General features: G+C 39.1%; 1 pseudogene across 1 annotated transcript; it reads left to right on the forward strand.

The window, feature by feature from the left end:
- Nucleotides 1-1104: 1104 nt before the first annotated feature.
- LOC309864257 (aspartate--tRNA ligase, cytoplasmic-like) lies at nt 1105-2982 on the forward strand (annotated as a pseudogene). The gene is made up of 3 exons: nt 1105-1653; nt 1872-2135; nt 2346-2982. The product of its transcript is annotated as an aspartate--tRNA ligase, cytoplasmic-like (transcript).
- Nucleotides 2983-19898: the final 16916 nt, after the last annotated feature.

Genomic DNA, 19898 nt, shown 5'->3' on the forward strand with positions numbered 1-19898 from the left:
GAGTGGTCTTCCCTGCCTCGCCCTATTAATGCACAATGGACTCATGAATAAATGGCCATGGGGGCAGGGATGGAAGTTATGCATGGACTCAGCAACATGAACTTGTATTCATCAGGGCTGATCTGGCTCTGGCCCCTGCTGAGCACCCAGTCTTCCAGCAACAGAGACTAACACTGAGTCTGGGTATGGATTACCTGGGGTAATCTGCTAACTGCCTGCTGTTAGGTTAATTACATTAGACTGCTTCTTTCATGGAAGGGGCAACATTTAGTGGAATAAACACTCACTCTGATATAGATTTGCCTTCCTTGCATGAAATGCATCTGTCTAAATATCTTATCTATAGTCATGGTATTCCACATAATATTGTTTCTGATCAAAGAATTCTCTTCACAGCTAATGAAGAGTGGCAGTGGGCCAGTCCTCATGAAATTCACTGGTCTCACCTTGTTCTCCACCATTCTGAAGCTTACTTACTAGAAGGGTAAAATGGCCCTTTGAAGATTCGATTACCATGCAAGCTGGGTACCCTGAAGGGCTGGGACCAGAGTTTCCAGAATTCTGGCTACATATGTTCTGAATCAGTGTCTGATATATGGTGCTGTTTCTTCCGTAGACAGAATTCATGGATCCAGAAATTAAGGGGGTAGAAATTGGAGTATCTTGATTCACTATTTCATCTAGTGATCCACCAGCAAAATTTTTGTTTCCTATTCCTGTAACTTTATATCTTGCTGGTCTAGAGACCTAAATTGCAGAGAGAGAAATGCTTGCACTAGGAAACACAACAATGATCCCCTTGAACTGGAAGTTAAAAATGCCACCCAGCCATGGTAAGCTTCTTATGTCTCTGATTGAACAGGAAAAGAAAGTAGTTACTATGCTGGCTGGGGTGATTGATCCTAGCTAATAAAGACTCTGATACTGGCTTCAGCCATTGGGTGAAATGTGGTGTTATTCACCGCAGGAGGCACAAGTCTAAATAGAATGGAAATAAGAATTCTCTCTTGGGGATCTGCCCTATAGAAGACTTTGATGGAGTGGGAGACGCCTCCCGGTACTACTGTCCCAATCCCCAGTGCCAGCACAAACCACGAAAGTCAGGAGAAGCCACAGGACATCATGGATGTGGTAGAAGACTATGCTAAAGAAAGATATGTAGAACCGTTAGTAATACAGTCACAAGAAAAACCAGATTGAGTTTTGGTTTCATCTAGTGACTTTAACAGTATGCAAAGCTGAAGGACTTGTTTGGGTGCGTGCAAGTGTTCATACAAGTAGAGCTAAAGGAAGCAGTGTTTCATAGTCCTATGTCAGCAACAGTTTAATGTCCAGGCCCTCATGGCAATGGGAGACCAAGCAAGCAAGCAGATGGTTAAATTTGCTGCCAACATTAACAAAGAGAGCATCATAGATGTAGAAGGTGTAGTGAAAAAGTGAATCAGAAAATTGGAAGCTGTACATAGCAAGACGTAGAGTTACATGTTCAAAAGATTTATGTGATCAGTTTGACTGAACCCCTCCTGCCTTTGCAGCTGAATGATGCTGTTGGACCTGAAGTGGAAGGAGAAGAGGAAGGAAGAGCTACAGTTAACCAGGATAGAGTCCTTGATCTTAGGACTTATCAACTAGTTAAGCAGTCTTCCCTTTCCAGTCTGGCATCTGCCATTTTTTTTTAAGATTTTCTTTTTTTAAAGATTTATTTTATTTATTTATTTGACGCAAAGAGAGAGTCACAAATAGGCAGAGAGGCAGACAGAGAGAAGTGGGGAAGCAGACTTCCTGCTGAGCAGAGAGCCCAATGGGCTCTCAATCCCAGGACCCTGAGATCATGATCTGAGCCGAAGGCAGAGGCCCACTGAGCCATCCAGGCACCCCTGGCATCTGCCATTTTTTTCTGAGAAATTTAATTAACAAAGGTTTTAGGGAGACCCAAACTCCTAAAATTATCTCAGTTGACAGTGAAGGAGAAGTCAAGGTATTTACTGTGCCATATTTTAAAAATATTGCATAGTTGGCCAGTCCCAACAGCTGTACAAGCAAATGTGTATTTGTGCTTATTTTGAGAAGGTTTTCTGTATTGGACCAGTATTCAGAGCTGTAGACTCAAACAGCCATGGACATTTAATTTGTTGGTATGGATATTGAAATGGCTTTTTTTTTTTAAGATGTTATTTATTTATTTGACAGACAGAGATCACAGGTAGGCAGACAGGCAGGCAGAGAGAGAGGAAGGGAAGCAGACTCCCTGCAGAGCAGAGACCCCCAATGCAGGGCTTGATCCCAGGACTCTGGGATGAGGGCCTGAGCCAAAGGCAGAGGATTTACCCCACTGAGCCACCCAGGAGCCCTACTGAAATGGCTTTTAATTACCATTACCATGACATTGTGGAAGAAATTGTTGAGACCTTAATACAAACATTCAAAGGACTCCCAGAAAGGTTGAAAACTAAAATTCAGTGAATAAACAATTTCTGTGTGAGCCATTCAAACTTTTGGAGCCAACTTTAAGACTTGAGTATTGTGAAGTGTAGGCTATGCTTAAGGAAGCTGTAATTAAAATGGGAGATGAAGATCTGAGTACACCCAATGGAAAACTGTTGTGTCATTTGGTGAAAGAAAAGCATGATACAGACTTTTATATTCTTGTTAAATATCCATTGGTTATAAGACCTTTCTATACCATGCCCGACCCAAGAAATCTTAAAACAGTCCAACTCTTACAGTATATTAATGAGAGAAAAAGAAATACTATCAGGAACTCAAAGAACACATGATCCTCATCTGTTAACAGAGTGAGCCTTACCTCATGGAATTGACTTGGAGAAAATTAAGGCATACATTGATTCCTTCTGCTTTGGAACGCCTTCTCATGCCAGTGGAGGTCTTGGGTTGGAATGAGTGATGATGCTTTTTTTGGGATAGCACAATGTTCATGAGACCTCAGTGTTCCCTGGTCATCCCAAACAACTCACTCCTTAAAGAAAGCCATGCTTTTTAAATTATTTCCAGTAACTTGCTATTGATCAAGTTATCCCTTAGCTACTTAAAATATGCAGTGGAGTAAATATCCTATCTAAAGTGCCACAATTACTTGGATTAATTCACTGTAGGTTACTTTAAAAGAGCAGATTTTTTAAATTACTAACAAAAAAAATAAAAATAAAAAATAAAAAAAGAGCAGATTTTTGTAACTTTGGGCATGCTTCAGTATGAAATTGTTGAACATTTTAATGAAAAATTCTTATGGTTATGTTAAAAATTCATGTTGCATTACTACAATAAATGTTAATAATTTTAAGCATTTAAAAAAAAAAAAAGAAAGAATTTTCTCTTGGACTTGCTACAACCCAGAAGAAATATCAAGTGCAGATATGTGTTTGGAGTCCACAGAGGAGATCAAGTTTCTAGATACTGTTTTCCAAGTCACTGACATACAGGTGATTTTGAAAGCCATGGGACTGAATGGGATCATATAAGGAGAGAAAGATAGTGAAGACGACCCAAAACTAAGCCCCAGGACTCCAACATTCTGAGATTGAGGAAAGGAGGAGAAGGAGCCAGGGAAAGATGAAGAAACAAAAGGTATTATTGCAGAAAGAAAATTAAAGAAGTGTGGGACACAGAGGTTGAAAGGGGAAAGAATTTTAGAAAGCAAACTGTCACCCAAAGATGGATTCAGAAAAGGAAAGAGAAGTGACCTGTAATTGGAGGACAAATTGGAGAACACTGAACACCTTGACAGGTGCAGGCTCAGCAGAATGGTGGAGGCAGAAGATGAATTGGGGTGTGTTAGTTATTTCTTGCTATGTAACACACTGCCACAACTTGATCAACTTAAAACAATACAGACTTATAATCTCACAGTTTCCATGGGTTGGGATCTGGACACAGGCTGACTGGGTTTTCTGCCCAGGGTCTCACCAAACTGCATTCAGGTGTCAGCCAGGGTTAGAACCTCATTCTGAGCTTAGCTCCTCTTCCAAGCTCAGTGCTTACAAGTAGAATTGCATTCCTTGCAACTGCAGGTCTGAGACTCAGCTTCTAGAAGCTTCCCACCATTCCCTACCATGTTGCCTTCTCCACAGCATGGACTTTGCTTCTTTTAGGCCAGCAGAAGATTCTGGCTTTCAATCTCTGACTTCAGGAAAGGCCAGTCCTCCCTTACAGGGTGCTCTTATTGGCCCAGACCCACCCTGAATAATTTTACCTTTTAATGAATTCAAAATCAATTGATTAGTGATTCAATGACAGGAATGAAATCCCACCATATCCACAGTTCCATTTACATGCACAGGAAGAAACTATGAGGGTGTGTGCATGAAGGGGGTAGAATTTTCCAGGGCCATATTAGAACTCTGCCTAGGACAAAGAAGGATTGAGAGGTTTGGAAAACACTGATTTAATAAACTGATGATACCTCTGCTCCATCCTGAGTACCTTACCCAGGCGCCAAACACTTCTTATTATTGATCTCTAGAATGACTTTATGAGGCAGGTCCTATTATTAGTCCCATTTTACAAATGGGTAAATTAGGATTCAGAGAATTTGATGACTTCCTAAAGTCATGCTACTATTAAGAGCACCAGAGTTCAAATTAGGTCCATTCTCCAGCAGAGGTCCTTTGTATGGTGTTGCCTTATTGAAGACAGTTATAAATAAGGATGAAATGAAATAAGTCTATGGCCAGAGCTCTTTAGGAACACAGTCACAAGTGACATGTAAGATCCTCAAAGTTCAAATGTTGGCCTCGTCTTTGTTCCACCCTCCTTCTTTGGTCCCCTCTTCATCCTTCATGGCTGTACCTCTCTATTCTCCGACTCCTGCCACATCTCTGGGATCAGCTCTCTTTGTCACCTTCTCATTAACATAGGGCCTCTATATCATACATGGGTTACTATGACAACCATGAAAATTTCCCTGGCTTCTAGGTCCTTTTAAAACCCAGCTGGACCAAAGAATCTTCTCTAAATAGCATTTGGATTTTTTTTGCCTCCTACCCAACATTCTTGCTCTGTCTGCCTCCAGAGCTACCACTCCTTCCCGCCTGGCTGCTCTGGGAAGTGTTTTATGCCTCAGCCACCCACAGCCTTTGACCAGGAACCATTCAAAAACCTGAATAGAGTAATTGTTAGTTGACCAGACAAACTAAGGGGAGCTAAATCATTCTGCGAGCACTAAAGGTGGAATCTGTAAATGCTTGCTCAGGCTTCCAGGGCCAATATAAATCCAGATATGGTATCCCCTGCCCCCCATATGGCTCCATTCTGAGACTGTATTGAGAATGTCCACAGTTCTTTGCTCCTCCTCCCCATGAAGCCCCTTTATTTGAACCAGCTCAAGGGGGAATAAATACCTACTCCAAGTCTCCCAATACCCAGAAAGAGGACTCATGCTTAATTGTTAGCTCAAAACTCAACCTCCCTTGATAGGATAAGGGGAAATGGGGGGGGATATTTTTTTATTAGGTACAGAGTTTCAGTATGGAAAGATTTAAAAAGTCCTGGACATGGTTGGTAATAATGGCTTCACAACAATATGAACATACTTAATGCATTAAACTGTACACTAAAATTAGTTAAAAGGATAAATCTTGTTATGTGTATTTTTTAAAGATTTTATTTATTTATTTGACAGAGAGCGAGATCACAAGTAGGCAGAGAGGCAGACAGAGAGAGCAGGAGAAGCAGACTCCCTGCTGAGCAGAGAGCCCCGATGTGGGGCTCAATCCCAGGACCCTGAGATCATGACCTGAGCCGAAAGCAGAGGCTTAACCCACTGAGCCACCCAGGCACCCCCTTATTGTGTGCATTTTACCACAATTTATAAATAAACAAATAAACGTTCATCCTTGCTTTCTATATTCTTTCTCAACCAGCCCCTTCCAATCCTGTGCCATCTCTTACCACTTGCTCACAGTGGCCTTCTTGTCCCTGACCGCCCCTCTGAACTTATGGGCCTCCAAGCCTTTTCTTCTGCTTGTCCATCCACCTTGAAGCCGGACACATTCTACTCTAATTACTAACATATTCTTTAAGACTCAGTTTAAGACATTTATTCCATGAAACCCTGCTAAATTGTTCCACCTTGGAAAGTGACTTTCCCTTACTTAGAGTTAACTACTTAGTCTTCGCGCAGATCCTCTTTTGCGCTATCACACATTTGCTATTATCTCATCTTGGATGTGCAGGTTCCACACATATCTGTATGTACCAGAAAACACTACAGTAAGATTATAAGCTTGCTGAGGGTGAGGATTTATTCCTGAATAATCTTCCAATACCCACTCATTGAAGGTTTGCTATGGCTTACTTTGGGGAAACCCCTCAAAAAATGGCTATGATCTTAGCAGTCAAGGAACTTTTTAAAAAAATTATTGTGATACATATACAAAACAAAATTTACCCTTTTAGTTATTTTAAGTGTACATTTCTGTGGCATTAAGTAATTCACAATTATCTATCTCCAGAACTTACTCATATTCCCGGAGAGGGAGTCAAGATGGCGGAGAAGTAGCAGGCTGAAACTACATCAGCTAGCAGGAGATCAGCTAGATAGCTTATCTAAAGATTGCAAACACCTGCAAATCCATCGGCAGATGGAAGAGAAGAACAGCAATTCTAGAAACAGAAAAACAACCACTTTCTGAAAGGTAGGACTGACAAAGAAGTGAATCCAAAGCGACAAGAAGATAGACCCCAGGGGGAGGGGCCGGCTCCCGGCAAGCTGCAGAGCAATGGAGCACAAAATCGGGACTTTTAAAGGTCTGTTCTGCTGGGGACATCGCTCCAGAGGCTAAACCGGGACGAAGCCCACGCGGGGTCAGCATGGCCTCAGGTCCCACAGGGTCACAGAAGGATCGGGGGTGTCTGAGTGTCACAGAGCTTGTGGGTATTTGAACGGGAAAACCGGCTACAGAGAGCCAACAGTAAGCTCACAGCTCGGGGATACCTTGAACCGGTCGCAGGCTCGGTGAGCTCGGAGCGCAGCCGGAGGTCAGGCAGATGGGAGTGAGTAACTGGGTGCTGTTCTCTGAGGGCGCACTGAGGAGTGGGGCCCGGGCTCTCGGCTCCTCCGGGCTGGAGACCAGGAGGCCGCCATTTGTATTCCCGTCCTCTGGAACTCTACAGAAAGCACTCAGGGAACAAAAGCTTCGAAAGCAAACCCAAGCGGATTATGCAGCCCGGCCCCTGGTAAGGGTGGTGCAATTCCGCCTGGGGCAAAGACACTTAAGAATCACTACAACAGGCTCCTCCCCCAGAAGATCAACAAGAAATCCAGCCAAGACCAAGTTCACCTACCAAGGAGTGCAGTTTCAATACCAAGGAGAGCAGCAGAACTCCAGAGGAGGTGAAAGCAAAGCATGGAACTCATGGCTTTCTCCCTGTGATTTTTTAGTCTTGCAGTTAATTTAATATTTTTTCTTTTTTATTTTTTTTCTCTTCTTCTGCTAAAATTTTTTTTAACTTTTACTCTTTTCTTTTTTAACGTTTTTTAACTAGTTTATCTAATGTATATATATTTTCTTTTTTATTCATTTTCTTTTATTCATTTTCTTTATTCATTTTCTTTTTTTAATTCTTTTTTTTTTCCTTTTCCTTTCTATCTTTCTGAATCTCTTTTTATCCCCTTTCTCCCCCCTCACGATTTGGGATCTCTTTTGATTTGGTTAAGCATATTTTCCTAGGGTTGTTGCCACCCTTTTAGTATTTTAATTGCTCCTTCATATACTATTATCTGGACAAAATGACAAGGCGGAAAAATTCACCACAAAAAAAAAGAACAAGAGTCAGTACCGAAGGCTAGCGACCTAATCAATACAGACATTGGTAATATGTCAGATCTAGAGGTCAGAATGACAATTCTCAAGGTTTTAGCCGGGCTCGAAAAAAGCATGGACGATATTAGAGAAACACTCTCGGGAGACATAAAAGCCCTTTCTGGAGAAATAAAAGAAATAAAATCTAACCAAGTTGAAATCAAAAAAGCTATTAATGAGGTGCAATAAAAAATGGAGGCTCTCACTGCTAGGATAAATGAGGCAGAAGAAAGAATTAGAGATATAGAAGGCCAAATGACAGAGAATAAAGAAGCTGAGCAAAAGAGGGACAAACAGCTACTGGACCATGAGGGGAGAATTCAAGAGATAAGTGACACCATAAGACGAAACAACATTAGAATAATTGGGATTCCAGAAGAAGAAGAGAGAGGGGAGCAGAAGGTACACTGGAGAGAATTATTGGGGAGAATTTCCCCAAAATTGCAAAGGGAGCAAGCATCAAAATTCAGGAGGTTCAGAGAACACTTCTCAAAATCAATAAGAATAGGCCCACACGCTGTCACCTTATAGTAAAATTTACAAGCCTTAGTGACAAAGAGAAAATTCTGAGAGCAGCCCAGGAAAAGAAGTCTGTAACATACAATGGTAAAAATATTAGATTGGCAGCAGACTTATCCACAGAGACCTGGCAGGCCAGGAAGAGCTGGCATGATATATTCAGAGCACTAAACGAGAAAAACATGCAGCCAAGAATACTGTATCCAGCTAGGCTATCATTGAAAATAGTAGGAGAGATTAAAAGCTTCCAGGACAAACAAAAACTGAAAGAATTTGCAAACACCAAATCAGCTCTACAGGAAATATTGAAAGGGGTCCTCTAAGCAAAGAGAGAGCCTACAAGTGGTAGATCAGAAAGGAACAGAGACAATATACAGTAAAAGTCACCTTACAGGCAGTACAATGGCACTAAAATCATATCTCTCAATAGTTACCCTGAATGTAAATGGGCTAAATGCCCCAATCAAAAGACACAGGGTATCAGAATGGATAAAAAAACAAAACCCATCTATATGTTGCCTACAAGAAACTCATTTTAAGCCCGAAGTCACCTCCAGATTTAAAGTGAGGGGGTGGCAAAGAATTTACCATGCTAATGGACATCAGAAGAAAGCAGGAGTGGCAATCCTTCTATCAGATCAATTAGATTTTAAGCCAAAGACTATAATAAGAGATGAGGAAGGACACTATATCATACTCAAAGTGTCTGTCCAACAAGAAGATCTAACAATTTTAAATATCTATGCCCCCAACGTGGGAGCAGCCAACTATCTAAGCCAATTAATAACAAAATCAAAGAAACACATCAACACTAATACAATAATAGTAGGGGACTTTAACACTCCCCTCACTGAAATGGACAGATCATCCAAGCAAAAGATCAACAAGGAAATAAAGGCCTTAAATGACACACTGGACCAGATGGACATCACAGATATATTCAGAACATTTCATCCCAAAGCAACAGAATACACATTCTTCTCTAGTGCACATGGAACATTCTCCAGAATAGATCACATCCTCGGTCCTAAATCAGGACTCAACCGGTATCAAAAGATGGGGACCATTCCCTGCATATTTTCAGACCACAATGCTCTGAAACTAGAACTCAACCACAAGAGGAAGTTTGGAAAGAACCCAAATACATGGAGACTAAACAACATTCTTCTAAAGAATGAATGGGTCAACCAGGAAATTAAAGAAGAATTGAAAAAAATCATGGAAATAAATGATAATGAAAATACAATGGTTCAAAATCTGTGGGACACAACAAAGGCAGTCCTGAGAGGAAAATATATAGCAGTACAAGCCTTTCTCAAGAAACAAGAAAGGTCTCAGGTACACAACCTAACCCTACACCTAAAGGACCTGGAGAAAGAACAAGAAAGAAGCCCTAAGCCAAGCAGGAGAAGAGAAATCGTAAAGATCAGAGCAGAAATCAATGAAATAGAAACCAAAAAAACAATAGAACAAATCAACGAAAGTAGGAGCTGGTTCTTTGAAAGAATTAATAAAATTGATAAACCCCTGGCCCGACTTATCAAAAAGAAAAGAGAAAGGACCCAAATAAATAAAATCATGAATGAAAGAGGAGAGATCACAACTAACACCAAAGAAATAAAAACAATTATAAGAACATACTATGAGCAACTCTACACCAACAAATTTGACAATCTGGAAGAAATGGATGCATTCCTAGAAACATATAAACTACCACAACTGAACCAGGAAGAAATAGAAAGCCTGAACAGACCCATGACCAGAAAGGAGATTGAAACAGTCATTAAAAATCTCCAAACAAACAAAAGCCCAGGGCCAGACAGCTTCCCAGGGGAATTCTACCAAACACCTAAAGAAGAACTAATTCCTAGTCTCCTGAAACTGTTCCAAAAAATAGAAATGGAAGGAAAACTTCCAAACTCATTTTATGAGGCCAGCATCACCTTGATCCCAAAACCAGACAAGGATCCCATCAAAAAAGAGAGCTATAGACCAATATCCTTGATGAACACAGATGCAAAAATTCTCACCAAAATACTAGCCAATAGGATTCAACAGTACATTAAAAAGATTATTCACCACGACCAAGTGGGATTTATTCCAGGGCTGCAAGGTTGGTTCAACATCCGCAAATCAGTCAATGTGATACAACACATCAATAAAAGAAAGAACAAGAACCATATGATAGTCTCCATAGATGCTGAAAAAGCATTTGACAAAGTACAGCATCCCTTCCTGATCAAAACCCTTCAAAGTGTAGGGATAGAGGGTACATACCTCAATATCATCAAAGCCATCTATGAAAACCCACCGCAAATATCATTCTCAATGGAGAAAAACTGAAAGCTTTTCCGCTAAGGTCAGGAATTATCACCACTGCTATTCAACATAATACTAGAAATCCTAGCCTCAGCAATCAGACAACAAAAGGAAATTAAAGGCATCCAAATCGGCAAAGAAGTAGTCAAACTATCACTCTTCACAGATGATATGATACTATATGTGGAAAACCCAAAAGACTCCACTCCAAAACTGCTAGAACTTGTACAGGAATCCAGTAAAGTGTCAGGATATAAAATCAATGCACAGAAATCAGTTGTCTACACCAACAACAAGAGAGAAGAAAGAGAAATCAAGGAGTCAATCCCATTTACAATTGCACCCCAAACCATAAGATACCTAGGAATAAACCTAACCAAAGAGGCACAGAATCTATACTCAGAAAACTATAAAGTACTCATGAAAGAAATTGAGGAAGACACAAAGAAATGGAAAAATGCTCCATGCTCCTGGATTGGAAGAATAAATATTGTGAAAAGGTCTATGCTACCTAAAGCAATCTACACATTTAATGCAATTCCTATCAAAGTACCATCCATCTTTTTCAAAGAAATGGAACAAATAATTCTAAAATTTATATGGAACCAGAAAAGACCTCGAATAGCCAAAGGGATATTGAAAAAGAAAGCCAAAGTTAGTGGCATCACAATTCCGGACTTTAAGCTCTATTACAAAGCTGTCATCATCAAAACAGTATGGTTCTGGCACAAAAACAGACACATAGATCAATGGAACAGAATAGAGAGCCCAGAAATAGACCCTCAACTCTATGGTCAACCAATCTTCGACAAAGCAGGAAAGAATGTCCAATGGAAAAAAGACAGCCTCAATGTGTGAAATGTGAGGATGAAGGACCTCAATGTGCGAAAGGAATCCATCAAAATCCTTGAGGAGAACACAGGCAGCAACCTCTTCGACCACAGCCGCAGCAACATCTTCCTAGGAACATCGCCAAAGGCAAGGGAAGCAAGGGCAAAAATGGAACTATTGGGATTTTATCAAGATCAAAAGCTTTTGCACAGCGAAGGAAACAGTTAACAAAACCAAAAGACAACTGACAGAATGGGAGAAGATATTTGCAAACAACATATCAGATAAAGGACTAGTGTCCAAAATCTATAACGAACTTAGCAAACTCAACACTCAAAGAACAAATAATCCAATCAAGAAATGGGCAGAGGACATGAACAGACATTTCTGCAATGCAGACATCCAGATGGCCAACAAACACGTGAAAAAGTGCTCCATATCACTTGGCATCAGGGAAATACAAATAAAACCACAATGAGATATCACCTCACACCATTCAGAATGGCTAAAATCAACAAGTCAGGAAATGACAGATGCTGGCAAGGATGCGGAGAAAGGGGACCCCTCCTACACTGTTGGTGGGAATGCAAGCTGGTGCAACCACTCTGGAAAACAGCATGGAAATTCCTCAAAATGTTGAAAATAGAACTGCCCTATGACCCAGCAATTGCACTACTTAGGGTATTTACCCTAAAGATACAAACGTAGTGATCCGAAGGGGCACGTGCACCCGAATGTTTATAGCAGCAATGTCCACAATAGCCAAACTATGGAAAGAAGCTAGATGTCCATCAACAGATGAGTGGATAAAGAAGATGTGGTATATATACACAATGGAATACTATGCAGCCATCAAAAGAAATAAAATCTTGCCATTTGCGACAACATGGATGGAACTAGAGCATATCATGCTTAGCGAAATAAGTCAAGCGGAGAAAGACAACTATCATATGATCTCCCTGATATGAGGAAGTGGTGATGCAACATGGGGGCTTAAGTGGGTAGGAGAAGAATAAATGAAACAAGATGGGATTGGGAGGGAGACAAACCATAAGTGTCTCTTAATCTCACAAAACAAACTGAGGGTTGCTGGGGGGGAGGGGGTTAGGAGAATGGGGGTAGGGTTATGGACATTGGGGAGGGTATGTGCTTTGGTGAGTGCTGTGAAGTGTGTAAACCTGGCGATTCACAGACCTGTACCCCTGGGGATAAAAATATATGTTTATAAAAAATAAAAAATTATTAAAAATAAAAAAAGAACTTACTCTTATTCCCAAACTGAAACCCTATACCTATCAAGCAAAAATTCTACATTCCTTCTTCCTCATTCTATTTTCTGTCTCCTTGAGTTTGGCTAGGTACCTTATATAAGTGGAGTCATATAATACTTGTCTTTTTGTGACAGGCTTATTTCATTTAGCAAAATGTCCTCAACGTTCATCCACGTTGTAGCATGTGTCAGAGTTTTCTTTCTTTTAAAGGACAAATAATGTCCCAATGTATGGAAATACATTTCATTTTCTATTCATCACCAGTGGACATTGGGTTCTTTCTTTTTCCTACTGTAAGTAATGCTGCTACGAATATGTACAAATATCTGTTAGAGTCCCTGCTTTCAATTCTTAGAAGTAGAATTGTTGGATCATATGTTAATACTGTGATTAGTGTTTTGAGGTCAAGAATCCTCTAAGTATCCAAGGACACAGCCAGTGTGTACAAAACCTTCAAGACTAACTAGCAGAAAGAGGTTTCTAATTGGTCCCAGAACATGGTAGCCATGCAAAGCCTGACTCTACCATAGGGATGACCTTGAACACATACCTTAAAATGAACCCATCAATACAAATACAGTCTATATAAAGTGTTACTTTTTCCATTCCAAGATTCATATTGCCCTCACATTTTAGCATCTCTAAAATCAGCATGTGTTATATTTGGTAGCATACAATATTTTAAAGTTAACATTTTTTCCCCTTAGTGGGACATAAAAGATTCATGCATTCTTACAAATAGTGGATCCTTAGGGTCCAAATACAGCACCAGTTACGGTGAAAACAGATAGCACCCTAAGCAGAGATTACTTGCACTTTCCTTCATTATGTTGTACAGTAATGACTATAAAAAGGTAATCAAAAGTCAAGAAAAGAGAAACCATGAAGGGTTTGACCCACTAAGGAAGGTTTCTTGGAGGAGACAGGATTTGTGCTAATTATTCAGAATGGATAACTCAGGATAAACTTAGGATAGAGGGGAAAGCATTTGATAGAGAAGAGCCTAGCAGATCAAAAGCAAGGAGATAGGAGCAATTAAATCCTAATTAAGGGTGAGTAGGAGGAAGGAATATTATCATGGATACTGGCTTAATCAAATTTCTGAAGTGAGATCAATGAAATAAGTGAAACAGAGAAAGGCAAATATTGTATGATCTCTCTTATACGTAGAATTTTTTTTTAAAGATGAAAATGAGCTCATAGATACCAAGACTAGATTGGTGATTATCAGAGGTGACAGGTGGAGGTGTGTGAAATGGATGAAGGGAATCAAAAGTTACAAACTATAGAGTATTATGCCTCCATCAGAAAGGATGAATACTCAACTTTTGTATCAACATGCATGGGACTGGACGAGATTACGCTGAGTGAAATAAGTCAAGCAGAGAGAGTCAATTATCTATGGTTTTGCTTATTTGTGGAGCATAAGGAATAACACAGAGGACATGGGGAGATGGAGAGGAGAAGGGAGTTGGGGGAAATTGAAGGGAGGAATAAACCATGAGAGACTGGGGACTCTGAGGAACTAACTGAGGGTTTTGGAGCGGAGGGAGGATGGGAGGTTGAGTGAGTCTGGTGGTGGGTATTGTGGAGGACACGTATTGCATGGAGCACTGGGTGTGGTGCATAAACAATGAATTCTGGAACACTGAAAAGAAATTTTAAAAATAAATAAAAAAAAATTTTTAAAGTTAGCCATAGTCAGATAAGTTTAAAAAATGACAAATAAAGAAAAAAAAATGAAGTAGGAATAGGATTAACTAAACATCTTAAATGATCTGAGAATTCCTGCAAGGATGTGTGTTGCATATTTAGTCTTCAAAACAGGGAATAATAATAGTGATAAAGATATAATTCTAAAATATACCACTGTTAACATCTTTTAAAAAAGTTACAAACTTCCAGTTATAAAATAAATGTCACAGGATATAATGTGCAGAATGTAACTATAATTAATAATACTGTACTACACATTTGAAAGTTGCTGAGAGTAGATTTAAAGTCCTCATCACAAGAAGAATAAATTTGCAACTATGTATGGCAACAGATGTTAACTAGACTTTTGTGGAAATCATTTCACAGTAAAACAAAATTTCTTTTTCTTTCTTTCTTTCTTTCTTTCTTTCTTTCTTTCTTTCTTTCTAAGAGAAAGAGAGAGCTGGAGGAGATGGGCACAGGGAGAGACAGAATTTTAGGCATGCTATACTCTCAGTCTGGAGCCCAACATGGGGCTTGATCTCATGATCCTGAGATAATGACCTGAATGAAATCAAGAATCAGACACACAACCAGATGAACCATCCAGGTGTCCCAACAAAATTGGGGGGGGGGGAGCAGTAAATAAACAAACAATTCGATTAAAAAATAACAAAGTCTTGAACAGACATTTCACCAGAGAAGTTATATAGATGTATATAGATGATAAGTACATGAAAATCTGTTCAAAATTATTAGTCATTAGGGAAGTGCAAAATAAAGTCATAATGAGATATTTGAGATAATACTATACCTTAATTAAAATAGCTAAAATTTAAAAAAATAATGAAAATACCAAATGCTGGCAAGGAGGTGGAGATAGTGGATCTCTCAGACATCTCTGGGAAATACAGAATGGTGAAGCCTCTCTGGAAAATAGCTTTGCACTTTCCTATAAAATAAAACATATGCTTACTATAAGGAGCCCTCATCAGCATCTATCCCAGAGTAATAAAAACATGTTCACACACAAACTTGCACACAAATGTTCACAGTAAACTTACTTGTGATAACGAAACCTCGAAACAACCCAAATGTCCTTGGAACCATGAATGGCTAGACTAAAGTACATCTGTACACTGGGACACTATTTGTTAATAAAAAGGAATGAACAAATGATACATACTACAGCTTGAATGACATATATATGTATATATATATTACATCTCCATACTTTGGTATGTATACTAGATAGATAGATAGATAGATAGATAGATAGATTTATTTATTTATTTCTAGGAAACAGGGACATAGGTAATATGACTATAAAGAGGTAGGGTGAGAGAGTTGTTTTGTGGGGGAAAAACAGCTCAGAATGTGCTTATGGTAGTGGTTAGATGAATCTATACATGAGATAAAAATGCATAAAATTATACACACACACAGATGAACATACATAAAAGAGTACAGGTAAAATCTGGTGACATCTGTTTAAGATCTCTAGTATAGTTAACCATATAATGTCAATTTTCTGGCTTTGTTATCATACTATAGTCATCCAAGATGTTTCTATTGGGAGAAGATAGAAGAGTATTAGGACTCTGTATGATTTTTTCAACTTTCTGTGAGGCTATAATTATTTAAAAATAAAGTTTTCTCTTTTGAAGATTTTATTTCTAAGTAATCTCTATAGTCTACACAACCTTAAGATCAAGATTCTCATGCTTTATTGACTAAGCCAGCCAGGCATCCTCAAAATAAAAATTTTTGGAAGAAGACCTAGAAGCTAATTACTAGATAATCAAGAATCTATAAAGTATACCAAGATCCTCTGAGTCAAGGACTATCTCATAAAGAAGTGATACCTTCTCTGAAACTCCAGAGAAAAGATTGCTCTTCATGTAAGCTCCGTTGGCTTCTGATGAAGCAAAGCCTTCTGATTTGGTCCAAAGTCTACCTGCAGGAAATAGGAACTTCCTACTTACCAATCCTAGTATTAGTAAGAGTCATTGACAATAGGCCTTGAGGGCTAGAAGAAGAGAAAGGCAGGACCTGGAGATGTGTGTAAGTGTATGTGCATGTGTATGTGTCTGTGTTCATGAATAAATATGTGGAGGTTATAGGGGAAGGAGTTGCTGAGAAAGAAGCTACCAGATATTTATTTTCTTCAGGGTTGTCTCCAGATAGATAATGGCTGGACTGATCCAAGATTACAAATTCAGACCCTTGGGGCTGATTTAGTTCTGTTACAAAGCTATCAATGTTCTCTAACCACCCCCCCCCCCGGGTCCAAAGGAGGCTGGGAATAAAATTAGAGTGGATCCATACTAGTCCCTTGATAACCCACAGTATAGGTGTGTGATCTACTATCAAAGGGGAAATTCCTGGTGAAATGGAAAATTGGACTTCTGAATCATATAAGACTAGATTTGAATTCTGGCCTTAATGCTCATTAGCTATGGGGCCAGGAGCACTTGATTTAACTTCTCTGGGCCACAGCATTATACCACTTAAAATCAGTTCATATTTTTTTTAACACTTTCTATATGTATGGCACTATGCGAAGCACTTACCTACTTCATAACGTCTTTGTTTTTTAAAAGACTTTATTCATTTATTTGACACAGAGAGAGGGCACAAGCAAGGGGAGCAATGGAGGAAAAGAGAGAAGCAGGGTCCCCACTAACCAGGGATCCCAATGCAGGGTGCAGAGTTCGATTGCAGGACCCTGAAATCATGACCTAGGCCTAAGGCAGATGCTTAACTGACTGAGCCACCCAGGCACCCCCTTATAACTTTCTTGAATAATTTAAATGAGGTTATAAATCTTAAATTGCCTGATAAAATACACATATCAAGAAAGCAAGTAATAAAGTCTTTACTTAAATATTATCTCTATTACTACAGGAACCAAGATGAAAAAGAAAGCACACTTCTCATTTGAGATTGGTACTTTCTCTGAAAATAGATTTTCTAATGCTGATTTTCAAATGGTGAAACAAGACCAACTAACACCAAAAGTCATTAAATGTGCTCTGCACTGGACATTAGTCATGATCCCCGAAAATTTCAGCACAAAGAATCCATGCATTTGCTGGCACATGTATTGAGGTTAGAATTCTCCTTAAGATACTCAAAAGAGTAAGTGGTTATCTTAGTGTTAGCAACTTAAAAAACACAGAGCTATTCCCATTCATCTAACTATGCAATGATGTATCAAAGTAAATACAAAGAATATAGTTTAAAAAAAAATGAAAGGAACATCAATGAGAGGTAGACCTGAAATAAGTTAAATTACATAAATGGTTTGGCTGAATTGTGGAGTAAAATGCCAAATAAGATCTGATGCTAATGCATGATCTATGACATAGGAGAAGGGTTGATTTGGAGGAATTTTATAAAAGATGGCTGTTAATTTAGGACTTTAATCCTCCTCAGACTTGCTAAATATGAATTCAGGGTATGCTGACTTCTGCATACTAATGTTTTGTCCTTGCTTTTAGCTTGGGAGCTGGAGTGTGCCTTCAAACATTGAGGGTGGTGGTGTGTTGGTGAAGGTAATGGTGATGATGATGGTGATAATAGTGATGGTGATGGTGGTGATAGTACCATATATGTGTGTGTGTGTATTAGTTATAATCAGCACCTTAGACTGAGACAAATGACATTCCTAACTCTCATTAAAAGGACCCCAATAGAAAACTACAAAATACCAATGTAAACAGATGAAATTCAGAGATTTTCAAGAAGGTCTTCTCCTTCAAATATTCTATCCCTTCCCCCATCTCTTTCATCTTTTTCCCTGGAGCTCAATGAAATCTTTGGATTTCCAAGTTTAATTTTGCCTTATAGTTTTATGAAACTCAACATGTGTTTTCAGAGGTCATTTGCAGCCACCTTCACTTGGGCCTGACTGTTTCGCCATCTGGAGGAAAATAAGATAAATGCATAATTACATAAGGACCCCCATTTTCCACTTTGCCCCATGTCACTTTATTCTGTGGAGGTACAGACATGGTTTTTTGGGAGAACATTTGAAATCAAACACATCTGTTTGAATTCATTTTGCATATAGAAGTTCCAAACCTAAGTAAAATGGAAAAACTAATTTTTTGTGTGGTTTTCAAAGCAAGTAAAATGGCCCAAATCACTTACATTTCTTAATCCCTAGTGGGACCACTAGGTTGTCGATGTTCCATGGGAGTCTTTTCCAAATCAGTTACTTCCATAATTTGGTCTTCTAATTTTCCTCAGCTTTTCCTTCAGCATTCTTGTTGGGTCTGAAAAGTCTGGATACATCTTACATCTCTGATCTCAACTAAATCTGTTGTCAAAAGTGGCTTCCCAATTTGTTTTTTTTGTTTGTTTGTTTGTTTTTTGTTTTGTTTTGTTTTCTTTTCTTTTAATTTATTTTTTATTTTCAGCATAACAGTATTCATTATTTTTGCACCACACCCAGTGCTCCATGCAATCCATGCCCTCTATAATACCCACCACCTGGTACCCCGACCTCCCACCCCCGCCCCTTCAAAACCCTCAGATTGTTTTTCAGAGTCCATAGTCTCTCATGGTTCACCTCCCCTTCTAAGTTCCCCCAATTCCCTTCTCCTCTCTATCTCCCCATGTCCTCCATGCTATTTGTTATGCTCCACAAATAAGTGAAAACATATGATAATTGACTCTCTCTGCTTGACTTATTTCACTCAGCATAATCTCTTCCAGTCCCGTCCATGTTGCTACAAAATTTGGGTATTCCTCCTTTCTGATGGAGGCATAATACTCCATAGTGTATATGGACCACATCTTCCTTATCCATTCATCCATTGAAGGGCATCTTGGTTCTTCCCCTATGACCCTGCCATTGCACTACTGGGTATTTACCCCAAAGACACAAATGTAGTGAAAAGAAGGGCCATCTGTACCCCAATGTTTATAGCAGCAATGGCCACGGTCGCCAAACTGTGGAAAGAACCAATTTGTTTTTTAAGTTATATTTTAGACCCATTAGCCCAAAGAGAGAACACCTGGAAATCAAGCAAGTCTTAGAAATTCACTGAGGGGGGCAGGGATGGAAATTCACTGAGAAGCTCAAAAACAAAAAATTCAAATGAGCTTTATTCTTTAGCTGAGGTTTAATTTACCAAAGTTAATTCTCAAAAAAAAAAAAAAAAGTATTCCAATAGTCCAGAGTGCAAGTACACTGAGGTTTACATATCAAATGCTTAAAAGAAACTTTGAATTATAACTGCTTTTCCCTCTCCACTTTTCTGAAAGACCAAACAAATTAACAAAAAACTCAGAGGAAAATAATGTATGCTGGGATTTTGTAAGGGGTATTAGGAAGAAAAAAAAATACGCTTTCAGGGAATTTTCTAACATCCATACATGATAAGCCCAATCTCTTGTACCTTCTATTGTTCTATTCATAGAGCTTTATAAAGAG

Source organism: Mustela nivalis (genome assembly GCF_964662115.1).
Source record: "Mustela nivalis genome assembly, chromosome: 5".
NCBI lineage: Eukaryota > Metazoa > Chordata > Mammalia > Carnivora > Mustelidae > Mustela > Mustela nivalis.